Source organism: Sorex fumeus, unplaced genomic scaffold (genome assembly GCF_029834395.1).
Source record: "Sorex fumeus unplaced genomic scaffold, SorFum_2.1 ptg000043l, whole genome shotgun sequence".
Lineage (NCBI taxonomy): Eukaryota > Metazoa > Chordata > Mammalia > Eulipotyphla > Soricidae > Sorex > Sorex fumeus.
This window is the reverse complement of record NW_026606100.1, coordinates 9648882-9663191: the sequence shown is the minus strand read 5'-3', so window position 1 is coordinate 9663191 and position 14310 is coordinate 9648882. Positions and strand designations below refer to the sequence as shown.

The 14310-nt window shown below is 45.3% G+C and overlaps 1 protein-coding gene across 3 annotated transcripts in view; it reads right to left on the bottom strand.

Annotated features, from left to right (window-relative positions):
- The window catches only part of ASAH2 (N-acylsphingosine amidohydrolase 2), a 122494-nt gene extending 111531 nt beyond the window's left edge, over positions 1–10963 (bottom strand). Inside the window, exon 1 of one of the 3 annotated variants that reach the window (XM_056120628.1) lies at positions 10893–10963. The gene's annotated coding sequence lies outside the window, so the exon portion shown is untranslated. The remainder of the gene's footprint in view (positions 1–10892) is intronic. The other 2 variants (XM_056120630.1, XM_056120629.1) reach the window with 2 other exon arrangements.
- Between the last annotated feature and the right edge of the window lie 3347 nt (positions 10964–14310).

Here is a 14310-nt window from a genome sequence, read left to right as displayed (position 1 = left end):
TGTCTCCTAATCAGTGCTCAGTCCTGGGGCAAAACTCACCCTCTGTGAGCAAGTCTATTCACTGTGAGGACCAGCAGTGTTGGGGACCACGAGGGCTATACCTTGTAGTACTCAGGGACCTTGAGGTATAGTGAATGAAATTCATGTGTCTGTGCATGTAAGGCCTGTGCTCCCAAACTATTTACCTGGTCCCTGGTCCCCTACTCCATCTTCAACCTTTTCTATGTGTCTGAAGTTCTGACAGTGAAATATTGGAAGACTAGATCAAATTAGGAAGTCTCTTCTGTCACTTTTCACACTGAGATGGTTTTTCATGTGACCAAAACAAGGGCTTGATTTCAGAAGAGGGATTCTGAAAACAATTCTTCAGTTCTTCCCTTACAGGGAAATGATAAAGAGTCGTGACTAGGAGTATGGGTTGTGGATTAGGATTTTTTTAAAAAAAAGTTCATAAAGTTGTTCACAATAATGGATTACATTCAGTATTTTAACACCAGTCCCACCACCATTATTTTCAATTTTCCCTCCATCACTCAAAGCTGCTGAAAAGACAGAGGCTAGGTAATTTATGTTGTATTGATTGTTATGAACAGCATAAGAGCACAAGAGCGGCCATGCGCTCCTGGAATTCTAATATTTTAGATAATTAGGGTCTGGAGAAATCTCTGCAGCAAGCTGTTCGGTTCAGAGATTCTTTTGTGTGTCTCTGAATCATGGCTGTTAAAGGAGCTCAAATAGCAGGCAGAGGCAGTTCTTGGGCATGACCTCCAGGGATTCATAGGGACTGGGAGATGAGAAGGACCAACCCATCCCCTATCCCTGAGGCCTGGTGTTTGCCATCACAGATCCCGAGTACCTGGGCTTCTCATTGGGTTTTGGAAATTGGCGGTTGCCAGGATTCCTAGGGGGCAGGTGGAGGGACAACACCTGCTCCCAACTGAGACACCCTGGTGAAATTGGCCTGGCACAAAGTCTAGAGGCATCTCTGCAGTGAGCGGCTCAGTTCCGAGATTCTTGTGTGTGTATTAAGATTTCTTGAGTTTACAGTGGGTAGGCTGTTTGCCTTGCACACGGTGGACCCTAGTTCAATCCCTGGCATCCTATATGGTCTCCCAGCAATGCCAGGAGTAATTCCTGAGTGCAGAGTCAGGAGTAACCCCTGAACATAGCTGGATGTGACCCAAAAAACAAAACAAAAGTAAAATTATTTCTTGAGTTCAAATCCCCATACTGCCCCAATCTGAGGAAGTCACTTAAGTTCTCATTGGATCTATGTCCTCAACTGTAAAATGGGAGTAAATGTTAATAACCATCTTTTAAGGTTATTATGAAAAAAAATATATTTGCAATGCCCTAAATGATTAATTACGATCATTTCAGGGCTGGGAAATAGAACAGTAGTGAAGGTACATGCCCAGAATGGACCCGATTTTGATTTCCAACATCCAGTGATTCCCTGAGCATCTCTGGGCCCTGGAGGCCCTCAAGCAAGGCTGGGGTGGCCCTGGTCTCCCCAGCGCCAGAGTCCCAAGCAGCATTGCAGCCTCAGCATTGCATTAAACCACTTTCAGGTGACTGAGAATTGCTGGTGAGGCCCATGGCTTGGGAAGTCACCCAAATAAATTTTAAAAATAAAGTAAATATGAAGGCTGGAGCAATAGCACAGCAGGTATGGAGGGCATTTGCCTCTGCATGCGGCCAATCCGGGTTCGATTCCCAGCATCCCATATGCTCCCCTGAATACCACCAGGAGTGATTCCTGAGTGCAAAGCCATGATCAACCCCTGAGCACCGCCAGGTGTGACACACAAAAAAGCAAATAATAATAATGATGATGATGATGATGATGTAAGTATGATCACTATGGTAAAAATGATTAAAATAGGATCACTATGATAAAAATAATTTTTAGTTAGACACTCAGCCAATGCTAGAACATATTTGCTCTTATAGGTACATATAATCTGTAAGAGAGATCAGACTTTCAAGAATGAAGTGGTTCAGCGTGATTGGATGAACAACTTTAAGAGCTTCCAACTTTGAGTGTCCCGAAAAAGTGATTCCTTGGAGGTTTTTCTTTCTTATCAAAACATGTTGAGGCTTTTGTTTTATATTTTTTAAAATGTTTTTATTATTTTTATTTATTTATTTATTTTGAATACCCATCCCTCGATAGCACAGCGGGTAGGGCGTTCGCCTTACAAGCGGCCAACATGGCCGACCCGAGTTCGATTCCTCCGCCCCTCTCGGAGAGCCCGGCAAGCTACCGAGAGTATTCGATATGCCAGACACAGTAACAACAAAGTCTCCAATGGAGACGTTACTGGGCCCGCTCGAGCAAATCGACGATCAACGGGAGGGCCTTTACCTTATCCCTTCACCAATGACCATTTCCCACCACTATGGATCCCAGTATCCCTCCCACCCCCCATCCTCCCCATCCCACCCTGCCTCTGTGGCAGGGCATTCCCTTTTCTTCTCTCTCTCCTTTTGGGTGTTGTGGTTTGTAAAAGAGTTAAGCCTGATTTTCTCATGTTTTGTATTTTTGGTCCAGACCTATAGGTGTTCAGGGCTTTCTCTAACTCTGCACTCAGACCATACAGTATGCTGGGCGGCGGGGGGGAGGTCAAACTTAGGTTAGCTGCATGCAAGACAAGTGCCCCAACCACTGTACTATTGCTCCAGACCCATTTTTTTTTTAAATCAACAACTCCTCACTCACCAGATCAGTCTGGAAAAGAAATCAGGAAACATGGTAGCAATAGCACTGCACCGTAGCACTGTCCTCCTGTTGTTCATCCATTTGCTCGAGCGGGCACCAGTAATGTCTCACAACAAATTGTGAGACTTGTTGTTACTGTTTTTGGCATATCAAATACGTCACGGGGAACTTGCCAGGCTTTGCCGTGTGGGTGAGATACTCTTGGTAGCTTGCTGGGCTCTCTGAGAGGGCAGAGGAATCGAACATGGGTCGGCTGCACACAAGGCAAACGCCCTACCCACTATGCTATCATTCCAGCCTGTTCTCTAAAATAAGGTACGTATTTCATTATCATTCCACAGTTTGATACCTCTGCTCCTCTTTTACATCCATCTGGGGGAAGAATTAACCACTGCACTCCTCAGCCTTTTGGAGTTTGGAGTATCAAGTAGCTTGGCCCCTTTCCTGATATCAGACAGGCAACATTGGATAGCAGGGGTCAGAAATTAAGGGGGTTCCACCTCCTCTTCTCTGTACCCAGGGGAAGTATTGACCACAGCACCCCACTAATGCCTATTATAGTCACCAAAATTTGGTGCTTATTATAGTCACCAAAATTTAAAGCAGGGCATTTTGAATGGTTGGTGCCTTAAAGCCACTCTGCTAAAACATCTCACTCTGTTTCTCTACTACCAAATAGTCCCTGTGGTAGCCCTGCATCAGCTCAGAGGCTCAACCTAGTGTCCCAACAGATACTGGAGGGGGACACAGGGAAGTATCGAGAAGAGAGCTGAATGGGGTGGATTTAGGGACGGTGTAAGATTTTTTTAAAAAAACTTTTTTATTGAATCACTGTAGATAGATCCTTACAAAGCTGTTCGTGATTAGATTCCAGTCATACAGTATTCCAACACCCATCCCTCCACCAGTGTACATTCCCCAGCACAAGTGTCCACATATTGTCATCTCTGCCATGTATCAGAACTTCTTAAACTTTCCATTAACAACCTAAAGAATTTTACATAACGACTTTTTAAAGTTTCCATTAACATCCCATAGAATTTTACATAACGACTTTTTAAAGTTTTCATTAACAACCCATAGAATTTTACATAACAGTATATATATATACATATATATAATAGGAATAATGAGGAGCAGATTTTTAAGAATGTTCATGATTCCCATATTTAGTTACATGACCCACAGTTTAAGTAGCTAGGGCTTATGGGCTTGGGGAAATAACTCAAAGTGTGGAGGACATGCTTTGCATGTAATAGGCTGGGGTTCAACTTTCACACCACATGAGCACCTGAGCACTGCTGGGTACAACCCTCAAGCATTGACCCCATGAGCACTGCTGAAGTGGCCCCAAAACGAAATCAAGAGCAGCCTAAAGTTCATATTTTTGTGGGGGGCCCTTTCCATCAGAGCTGAATAAGATCGTGGGTCATTCCCTGTAATAGGAATTACCGTAGCTCAGTGACACAAGTCTGGTGTTGGTGCTTAGGCCCACCAGTGGAGTGCTACTTAGGTCTGTCTTGCTGGGGTCATCAAGACTACCTTTTTTTTGGAGCACCAAAAGCAACATGTGATGGTGTTGGGAAGGTATAAGATGAACTCAGGGGTCTAATGTATGCTAGGAATGCACTCCACCCCTTTGAGTTATTTCCTTAGTCCCTTAACAGTATTTTATTTTATTATTTTTTTTTTATGTAGGAGTACTGCTATTTATTCAGCCACTGATTAGATGATTGAATTGGGCGTGAACTCTACCTTACTTTTTTAAATTTTTTATAATTTTATTTATTGAATCACCGTGAGAGCAGTCACAAAGCTTTCAGGTCTAACTCTCGGTCATACAATGAAACACCCGGTACCTTCACCAGTGCCCATTCTCCACCCCAACAACCCCACTATACCCCCGTCCCACACCCTCCCCCTACCTGTGGGGCAGATGATTTCCACATTACTCTCTCTACTTTGATCACATTCAATCTTTTGACACCAGACCCACCATTATTATTTGAGATTTCACCCCAACACTCAGATTGGCTGAAAAGGCAACCATAGACAATCTGTTTTCTATTGCTGGTTATAAATAACATATGATGTCGCGTGGCTGCAGTAGTGGCCATGCGATTTTAAAATTCTGAAATTTTAACACTTAAATCTGGAGGGATTTCTGTCAAAACTTGCTGGCTTCTGAGAATTGTTCCTGAGTCTCTGGGATCATGGCCGTTAAGCAGCTTGATCAGGAGCCAGAAAGGCCGTTTGTGGGCGATGACTCAGGTTCTCACTGGGACAGGGAGGAATGGGCCGACTTCACCCCCATACCACGAGGCCCCACGTGTCTCATCACTGAGGGCCCAAACCTGACTGTCCAATGGCCTCTGGGGGATGACGGCCACCAAGCCGCCAAGGGGGAGCAGGTAGGGTGACAACACCCTTTCCCCCCTGGGGTGGCCTGGCGAGAGTAACCTACTGTGAAGTCCGGATGCATTTCTGCCAAAAGCCGCTAGGTTTCGAGATTTGTTTTCGAGTTTCTGGAATCATGGCTGTTAAGCAGTTTGATCAGGGGTCAGAGAGGCCATTTGTGGGTGATGACTTGGGGTCTCGTTGGGACAGGGAGGACAGGACGGGCTCCACCCCCATCCCGTGAGGCCCAACAAGTCTTGTCGCTGTGGGCCCAAGCCTGACTGTCCAATGGCCTCTGGAGGATGATGGCCACCGAGCCGCCAGGGGGAACAGGCCAAGGCACAAAACCTATTTCCACCTGGGTTGGCCCAGCACCGGTAACCTACTGCAGGGACCAAACACATTTATGCCAAAAGCTTCTGGGTTTTGAGATTTGTTTCTGAGTCTCTGGGATCACGGCCATTAAGCAGTTCAATCAGGAACCAGAGAGGCCATGCCTCCAATTATATAGCTGAGCCCAAGATGGTTTGTGGGTGTGTTTCCCACATACCTAACTTTTGACTGTTTACTTTCTTGGTAAACTTTGCTCCAAGTTTTTGGGGTCTGGCCAAAGGCACAGCAGCAATTTTGGGGTATCTGGAAGTCTGAAGGCACCATCAGGCTGCTGATACACTCACCTCACAGGTGCAGATTGACCTGCTGGCGGCACCATACCCCCCACGACATAAAATTTTTGTACACGTTTCTTGGTAATGGAGTGATAGCACAGCGGTAGGGCGTTTGCCTTGCACGCAGCCAGCCCGGCTGAGCCAGGTTCAATTCCTCCGCCCCTCTCAGAGAGCCTGGCAAGCTACCGAGAGTATTCAATGTGCCAAACACAGTAACAAGAAGTCTCACAATGGAGACGTTACTGGGCCCACTTGAGCAAGTCGATGAACAACGGGAGGACAGTGACAGTGATTCTTGGTAATAAAAACATTTAGGAGCAGAGAGAGCAGGCTGGTTGGCTCCCCAGCACTACGTGGTGCTCCCAAACATCCCTATAACAAAATGCCCCTTGGCAATTATCAAAAGCAAATAGCAAGGACCTTTTTTTAAAGCTGGTAGCAATAAAAAAAATTTTTTTCTAGGATTTTTAAAGTCTATTCTACAGGGAATTTATTTTCTGGGAGGCTTTTGAGAAGCTCCTGCTAGCTCCCTGGGTGGGCAGCACACTTGGCCTTTAAAGTTGCCAGAGCCACCATCTGCCCTACCCTGCTGGGCTTCAACAGCCACCACCTGATGACTAATTTTCAACTCTTCCTCCCCTCCCTTCCCTCAAGCATCTTTTCACAGGAACTCAGTGTAAGTATAGGAGGAAGGGCCTCAGGAGCCATCCACCCAACCTCTTTGGAGATACCTGGGACAAGTTTCCTCCTGCCAGACAAGAAGAGGGGTAACCAGTGCAAGTTAGAGTCACAGTCAAGAGTGTCCTTGCTGGGCACTGGTGGAGGGATGGGTATTCGATCATTGTATAACTGAAATCCAAGCACAAAAATTTGTAAGTCTACAATTGTACTTCACGGTGTTTCACTAATAAAAATTTTTAAAAAAAGAAAGAAAGAAAAAGAGTGTTCTTACTGCAGAGTCCTTGTTGGCTTGGTTTTGTTTCGGGGCTGTCCAAACAATACTGGAGGCCACCAGAGCTTCATCTGGTTGTGGTATGCAATACCTGGAACTCTTGTTCCTGAGCCTGCCAGACACACTCGTCAGTCCTCTGAACGCTCTCTCCAGCCCCATGACAAGCAGTTTAAATATCAGAGCTTGTTTCTGCCCCGACATTCAAATCCAGTGATATGGGATGGGTTTTTATACCTCGGTTCCTAGATACAAAGAACTGCTTATTTCAAGTTTCTATTACCAGTTCTTCAAGGGTATTTCTTTCAGTCTGAAGCTAGTCTAAATAAAGGGGCTCACCTTGAGAACTGGTCCAAACTTGTTTCTTTCCCTCCCCCTTAGCAGTGGATTTGCTCTAGAGATTCAAAATGTCCCTCCTTTTTCTCACCTGCACTTGACTTGACCTTGTCTCTTAGCAGAGAAGTAGGCACTTTCTCTGAGAGAAAAAGAGGAGACTGGCAAAGAACGCACTGAAGAAAGGTTTGGAAAGGAGCCCACTTTGGAAGAACATTCAGAATCAGCCTCTAGCATCTCTGCCCTGACCCAGAGGCTGTTCCAGCATTACTGGGCTAAGGTGTTGGGGGTGGAAGCACACCTTTCCTCCTCCACCAAATGCCTGCTTTAGAGGACTGTGGAGGCCAGAGGGGCAAAGGAGTGTTTCCATGTGAAAAAGAGTGCTAGAAAATGCCAGTTCCCCAGACAGAGTCCGTGGCTTCATCCATTTCCTCTTTGATTGGATTTTCTTATTTAGGTACAATAATTTGCAATTTATTTATATAGTTTATAAACTATACATTTATATAGTTTATATAAGGATTATAAATATATAATTACATAGATTTTTTAAAAAACTAATTATTTTAAATTCTTCTCAAGAGCAAAGCAGACTTGCTGCTTACAGCAAGAGTTGCACCCATTCCTGGCTTTTCTCCTATATTCCCCCATTCTGTCTGAGAAGAGTCCTCATGGTCAGACAGATTGACAGTGCAAGATATTTTTTCTTGCATCTATAGTGGAAACCTTAGTAGCAGATAAGCAACCGCTGGTCTGTCAAATCAATGCATTCAATATAGAAGAATCTCAGGTAAACAATGCTCTCACTCCACATTGATGGCCAGTGTGACTGTCTCTCCATTCCACTCCTTCTTCACGTTTCTACCCGCTTCTAACTATTTCAGGAATTTGTCTCCTCACCAGTGTGAGAATCCCAATCCAGTCCTCTCTCTACCACCGAGCCCACTCCAAACAGGAAACTCCTGAAGCTCAAGGAAGTTCTAAGAGCAATAGGACGCGTGTCTTGAATTCACATCTCTTGATTCCAGCTGCAGTGAGTGCATTACTGTGATGGTTGATTTAAACCTCCGTGATGAATGTGTCAGTGCATAAATTCTCCCCTTCTTTAACCTTGGCCTTAGGAAAATTTTGCTCTGTCCTTGCACATTGTACCTTTGAATCACTCAGCAACCAGTCAATACACTAGAGAACTATACCTGCTGGTTCGTCTAGAAAATGGCATGGAGACTGAATGACAGAAGCTATAGGATCCTGAAATCATGGACAGAAACAAGTAGACTCTGAGGATTGGTCTGAGGGCTGAGATACTGGCCAACAGTCAGATTATCCTACCTCGAGTATAATAGATACTTAGGGCTGGACAGCTAGTCCAGGCATTGACGTACTTGCCTTGATTGTAGTCAGTCATCTGGCTCAGTTGAACCCTAGCACTGCTTCTGGTCACGTGTCCCCAGCACTGCCAGAAGTGAGCCCTGAGCATCACTGAGTGTTGCCCAACCTGCACAACCCCAAGAACAGTAGATACTAGTGTTTCCCCAAATCTTTGCTCATAAAAACCCTAAAAGAATTTTAAAAAATCTACTTACTTGCACATTTCAAAAGATGGCATTTGAAACTTGTTGCAAAATACACATTTAATTTTTATATTGTAAGCATCCTTTAAATATATACTGGCCAAAACCTTGAAGTGCAAAGTCAACCTGTTAAATTTACATAACATATTCATCCGGGCCTAATTAGTCAAATAAATTTCATCATCAAATCAGGCAGCCAAATTAGAATTACTATTAGAAAATATCTGAATTCCTGTTTTACCATTCAGCAAACATTTCCCGCAGATAGCCTGTCCCCAGGATAACCTTCTCACTCCTTAATTGTGATTCTCAGAATGAGAGACGGCAGAGCCTTCGGCGTGAACTAGCATCCTCAAGAAAATAGGATTTGATCTGTTTCTGTCTGTGGCTGTCTCACCAGGCACTTTCTGTGTGACTCTGTGTTGGGAAACCACTCCTTTGTTTCATATTCAATGAATCCCCTTAGGTCCGAAATGAGGCTCTGTGCCCTGAGAGAGATTCTAGAGTAAGATGCTTGTCATTCTTTTCTGAAACAGATGAGTTCTCAGACAGAACTTAAGTTGGAAAAGTTGAGGGTCTTGCAATGAATTCTCACACATGCTAACTCTGCCCACGTGACTGCATCCCTGTCCCACTGAATCACAGAGCCTCCTAGATCCTTCCCTCACCTCCCAGTTACCCTTTACTTAGGGTTTGAACTACCTCCTGAGCCATATTCCAACTCCTAGACACTATTTTTTTTTTCTTTTTGGATCACACCCGGCAATGATCAGGGGTTACTCCTGGCGGTGTTCAGAGGACCATATGGGATGCTGGGATTAGAACCCGGGTTGGCCACATGCAAGGCAAACGCCCTACCTGCTGCTATCACTCCAGCCCCTGGACACTATTTTTGTTTTTTTTTTGTCAACCTTCTGCCTTTAGAGCCCAGGTTCCAAATCTCAATTCTCATGGCCTTTTTTCATCCTAGGAGAAATGCCATTACCTTAGGGGAAGAGATCTGGATTGGTATTAAACTAATAACTGGGAAAGTATTGATGGCTGATAGACTGCTCCAGTTCAGAAGGAGCATCTACACTTTTCAAAGTGAATTTCGCATACCCAGAGGAGTGGTACAGTGGGTAGGCAGCTTGCTTTGCATGTGGCTGAACTAGATTTGATCCCTAGCCCTGCCAGAAGTGACCCATGAGCTCAGAGCCCTAAGAACAGCAGGTGTGACAAAAAAACAAACAAATAAACAAACAAAGGTGTTACTCATCAGACAAGTCAGAGAGATATGAGCACTGAAATGCAACAATGGTAGAGTAAGTCTAGCTTTGATCACTGGGCCATAAATCTGTAACTTGCTAAATAGTGTGTAAGTTCGACCTTGCTAAACCTGCAAGAGGAATGGTCTGGGGGAAAAGTCACTGGTGTCAGTCTGTGGGTAATGCTGCAGGAACCACAATGGAGAAGGAGAAAGAGACAAACTTTACATCCTCAAATCCTGAAAATTTCATCAAACCCAAGCCTGTGGGGAGAGCTCTAATCTACTCTGAATTTCTGATATGTATATTTTTTATTGCATAGAATAAAGAAAATACCCCAGGGAATAGGAAGGTCAGGGTGACCCAGATGAGTACTCATGGAAAGTATTGTGATACTAAATGCTATTTCAAGTGACCAGACCCTGCGTATACCTGAGACTGAAGCAGTCAGTTTGCAAAAAAATTTTTAAAAAATAAAAAAAATAAAGACGATCTCCACGAAGCTAATGGCTAATGCTCTCACTCAGGCATATAGTACATTAGGAGAAATTTGTTCTCTGAGCCTCAGGATTTGAACTTTGCTTTCCAAAACTGGGATTAGAAAATGGATTTCTGCCACCTGACTTCCTAAATTCAGCAAATGACTCTTCCAACCCTTTCCATCCCTCCAAATGTAGAGATGAAGATTCGCAGGCAGAACAGCTCAAAGATACCTCTTAATAGTCACTAGAATCGTGACATTCAAATGACCGGAGCACACATCACTGGAAACCAGACAGAATTCAAGAAAACCTGCCATGCCAAGAGAAACCTTAAGAGTCAGAAGACACTGCTCCCCGAAGCCCCGGGTCCCCATTATTGATCTGCATACAAAACAGCAGGCTAATCAACATCTGTTTCTTTTCAGTGTCCAAGGGCCCTTGTGTGCAAACATGAACGATCACTGCTTTGTTCTATCTCAGGAGAAAACAAAACACTCCCCAGCCAAGCAAAGCCACGTACCTAGACCTGCTGCAGCAGCTGCTTATTCAAAACCGCGTGTCATTCCTCCCAGGGAGCCAGCGCGCCAGACGCGCCAGACGCGTTTGTATCCTCTGCCCCAGCTCTTCAGAGCAGTGCTGCAGGTTAACTCTTGGAAGCTGGATGCTCAAACCCAGGAAGCCAAGGCGTGTCAGGTTAACTACTTGTATGCTGACTCACACTTGGAGCAGGATGCACCCCAAGCTGAGCCTGCCTGGAGGCAAAATCTTGCACCATCCTTGGGAGGTTACACCTAGAACTCACATTTGCAACACAGAATGATGGAACTATTTTCTCAGAGGATCTGCTCCACCTCGTTTCAGTTAGAAAACATTAAATTCTCCACCCCAATAGCAGAGAAAAGACCTGACAAGATTTATCAGTGCTGAGCAGTGAAGGCTATTTGAGATGAGGGAGATGATCATTGGAAGAGGAATGCCCCCAATTTTCTAGGAAGACTGGAACTCAATATAGAAAATTATTGCATATGGTCACCTTGGTGGTTTAGGGAAGCAAATAAGATCAAGTTTCCATTGTCCCTGGTGTCCTTCTCGTGCAAAAGCATGTTTCCAGCAGTACTGCCCCCTTCTTTTTCTTCTGACTTTTTGGGTCAGACCAGGGGTTACTCCTGGCGGTGCTTGGGGGACCAAATGGGGTGCCGGGGATCGAACCCAGATCAGCCACAGGCAAGGCAAACACCCTACCGACTGTACTATTGCTCCAGCCCCACAGCCCCTTTCTTTTTCAATGTTACTCCAGACCCTAGTAAACAATAACTCCTTAATCTGACTTTTTAGACATCATAATCACTTGATCACTTGACTTCCCATTAATCGTCGATTTGCTCGAGTGGGTGCCAGTAACATCTCCATTTGTCCCTGTTGTGTGCTAGTGTAGCCCAATGGCATCTGTTTGTTCTAGGAACACGAAGAGCCTCAAACCGATCGTTCAGGATTTTGATAAAGAAGTCATGCGATCTTTTGACAGCCCATGAATCCAGTTGGTAATGGCTCTAGTCCAGCAGTCATCTTCAAATATCATTACATGTCCAGCCCATCTGATTTTCGACACCTTGACAAACGAGAGAGCGTCCCTGATTCTTGAGCATTGATGAAGGTCAGAACTCTGGATTCTTTCTCTCATTTGAGTGAAGCGTGATACTCCAAGCATAGACACCACAATAACAGGGAACAAAGTCAGGGAAAAGAAGGTAGAGATACTCAATCTTTAATGAGGTCCTTCATACGCATCAGCCCTCAAATTCCTCAAGAAAAGCGAATGCTGCATTTTCAGTTAATGTTGAGTCACTCCGAATAGCAATTTACACCTCAACCTAGAGAAAGCCCTGGATTTTCTGCAGGCATAGAAGTGCACTGTGGAACTCATATGGAAAATAGAATTGGCTGCCACACAGGAAAAGAGTACAGTCTTTGGTAGAAGTGAATCATCAGCGACAGGCCAGATGCAGACAGGATGCATTCAGGCCAGATGCATTCAGGAACCGGGGCTCAGGAGTTACAAATCACTGCATGGGCTCCTGTCTCCCTGCACATGCAGTTTATCAGCTACTGATTGGACTCCAAGACTCTGGGACCTTCTGGCCCAAAGTGCAGATATCTCATGAGCTTCCAAACTCCAACAAAGAGAATGAGGATCCACCTGTAGCCAGAGCACAGCCTGTAACTGAATGTGCAGTATTAGCACGAAAGTAGATTTTCCTGTGCTTTTCCGTATTAAAGATTTGCATGCGGAACTTGAAGATGTAAAGTTAGTTTATTGTACCATATAAGTTGATGGGTCTCTCCCCAACTGTCCAGGCCTCACCTTTACTCATGTGTGCCATCACTTGTCCTGAGGCTGCTGGCACTGCCTGTCTGGGGTACAATGTTCCAGAGTCCCATCCCACGCAGTCTACTCTCTTTCAATGTGTGAGAGCCTGGTCCTGTGCCACATCGCTCTCTGTCTCATGCACATTTTCATAGTCTGAAGTTGTGTCCCTGGGCCTTGCCAGATGATTTCTCCAATGGCTCTCTGATATCTTGTCCTGACTTTTCTTAGTCTCCAACCAGATATCTGGCGTGACCCCTGTACTCTGTATCTATTGCTGGGTCCCTCAACTGTCCCCTGCAGTTAAGACTCCTATGCTCAGAATTTGTTCCTGTCTGGGGTGGGTAAGGGTGAAGAAAGGAAAGAGGGAAGGAGGGAGGGAGAGAGGGAGAGAGGAGGAGGGAGGGGAGAGAGAGCAGGAAGATGAGGAAGAAAGTGGAGAGAGGGAGTGATAGCACAGCGGGTAGAGTGGTTGCCTTGCACAGGGCCAACCCAGGTTCGATTTCCAGTATTCCATATGGTCCCCTGAGCACCGCCAGGAGTCATTCCTGAGTGCATGAACCAGGAGTAACCTCTGTGCATCGCCAGGTGTGACCTCCCCAGAAAGAAAAGAAAGAAAGAAAGAAAGAAAGAAAGAAAGGAAGGAAGGAAGGAAGGAAGGAAGGAAGGAAGGAAGAGTAGAGAGAAAGACAGAGGGAGTTGGGGAAAGGGGAAGTAGGAAAGAGAAGGGAAAGAGCAGGAAGAAAGAGCTCAGATAGAGAAAGCGGGTCCTGGAGGAGAGATAGTTGGGCTGGGGCCTCCTTTTATCTGCTGCCAGCTCCACCCCCCAGCCATCCCATGATCTATTTTGATTGGCTACCTATTTGATAGGCTCCCTATTTCCTGGGTGAGATTTAAAGTGACCAACTAAATTCACCTGGCACTCCACCTTTCCATTCCCGCTGTACCAAGAGTAGCAGCTCTGGTCTTAAATGCTTGTCGATTGCCAACAAATGTGCTCAAAGCTTTAGACACATTCTGTAGCATAGATTGCTGGTACTTCCACAATATCTGTATTTTCACTTCTACCCAGCCACCCCTTGGTTAGCAGTCACCACGTCACCCGGGTAGGTTGACATGCAGGCATTCTATGCCCGACCTCTCAAAACTGTGTCAAGCATTATCCTCCAGTCACTAGGCCCACACTTGGAGAGAGACACTCAGTGACATGAGAGGTTATGGAAAGGAAAAGTGAAAAGCCTTTATCGGCCTAAATGGCCACACAGAGACTGCCATTGACCTTAAGCAATTTCTTCTAGTCTATTGTAGCACTGTAGCCCTATCATCCCGTTGTTTGTCAATTTGCTCAAGCGGGTAACATTTGAGTAAGGTCTCCATTGTGGGACTTGTTAACTGTTTTTGGCATATTGAATACGCCACGGGGAGCTTGCCAGGATCTGCCATGTGGGCGGGATACTCTTAGAAGCTTCCCCGGCTCTCCGAGAGGGATGAGAGGAACTGAGGAATCAAACCCCAGTTGGCCTCCTGCAAGGCAAACGCCCTACCAGCTGTGCTATCACTCTAGCCCTTCTAG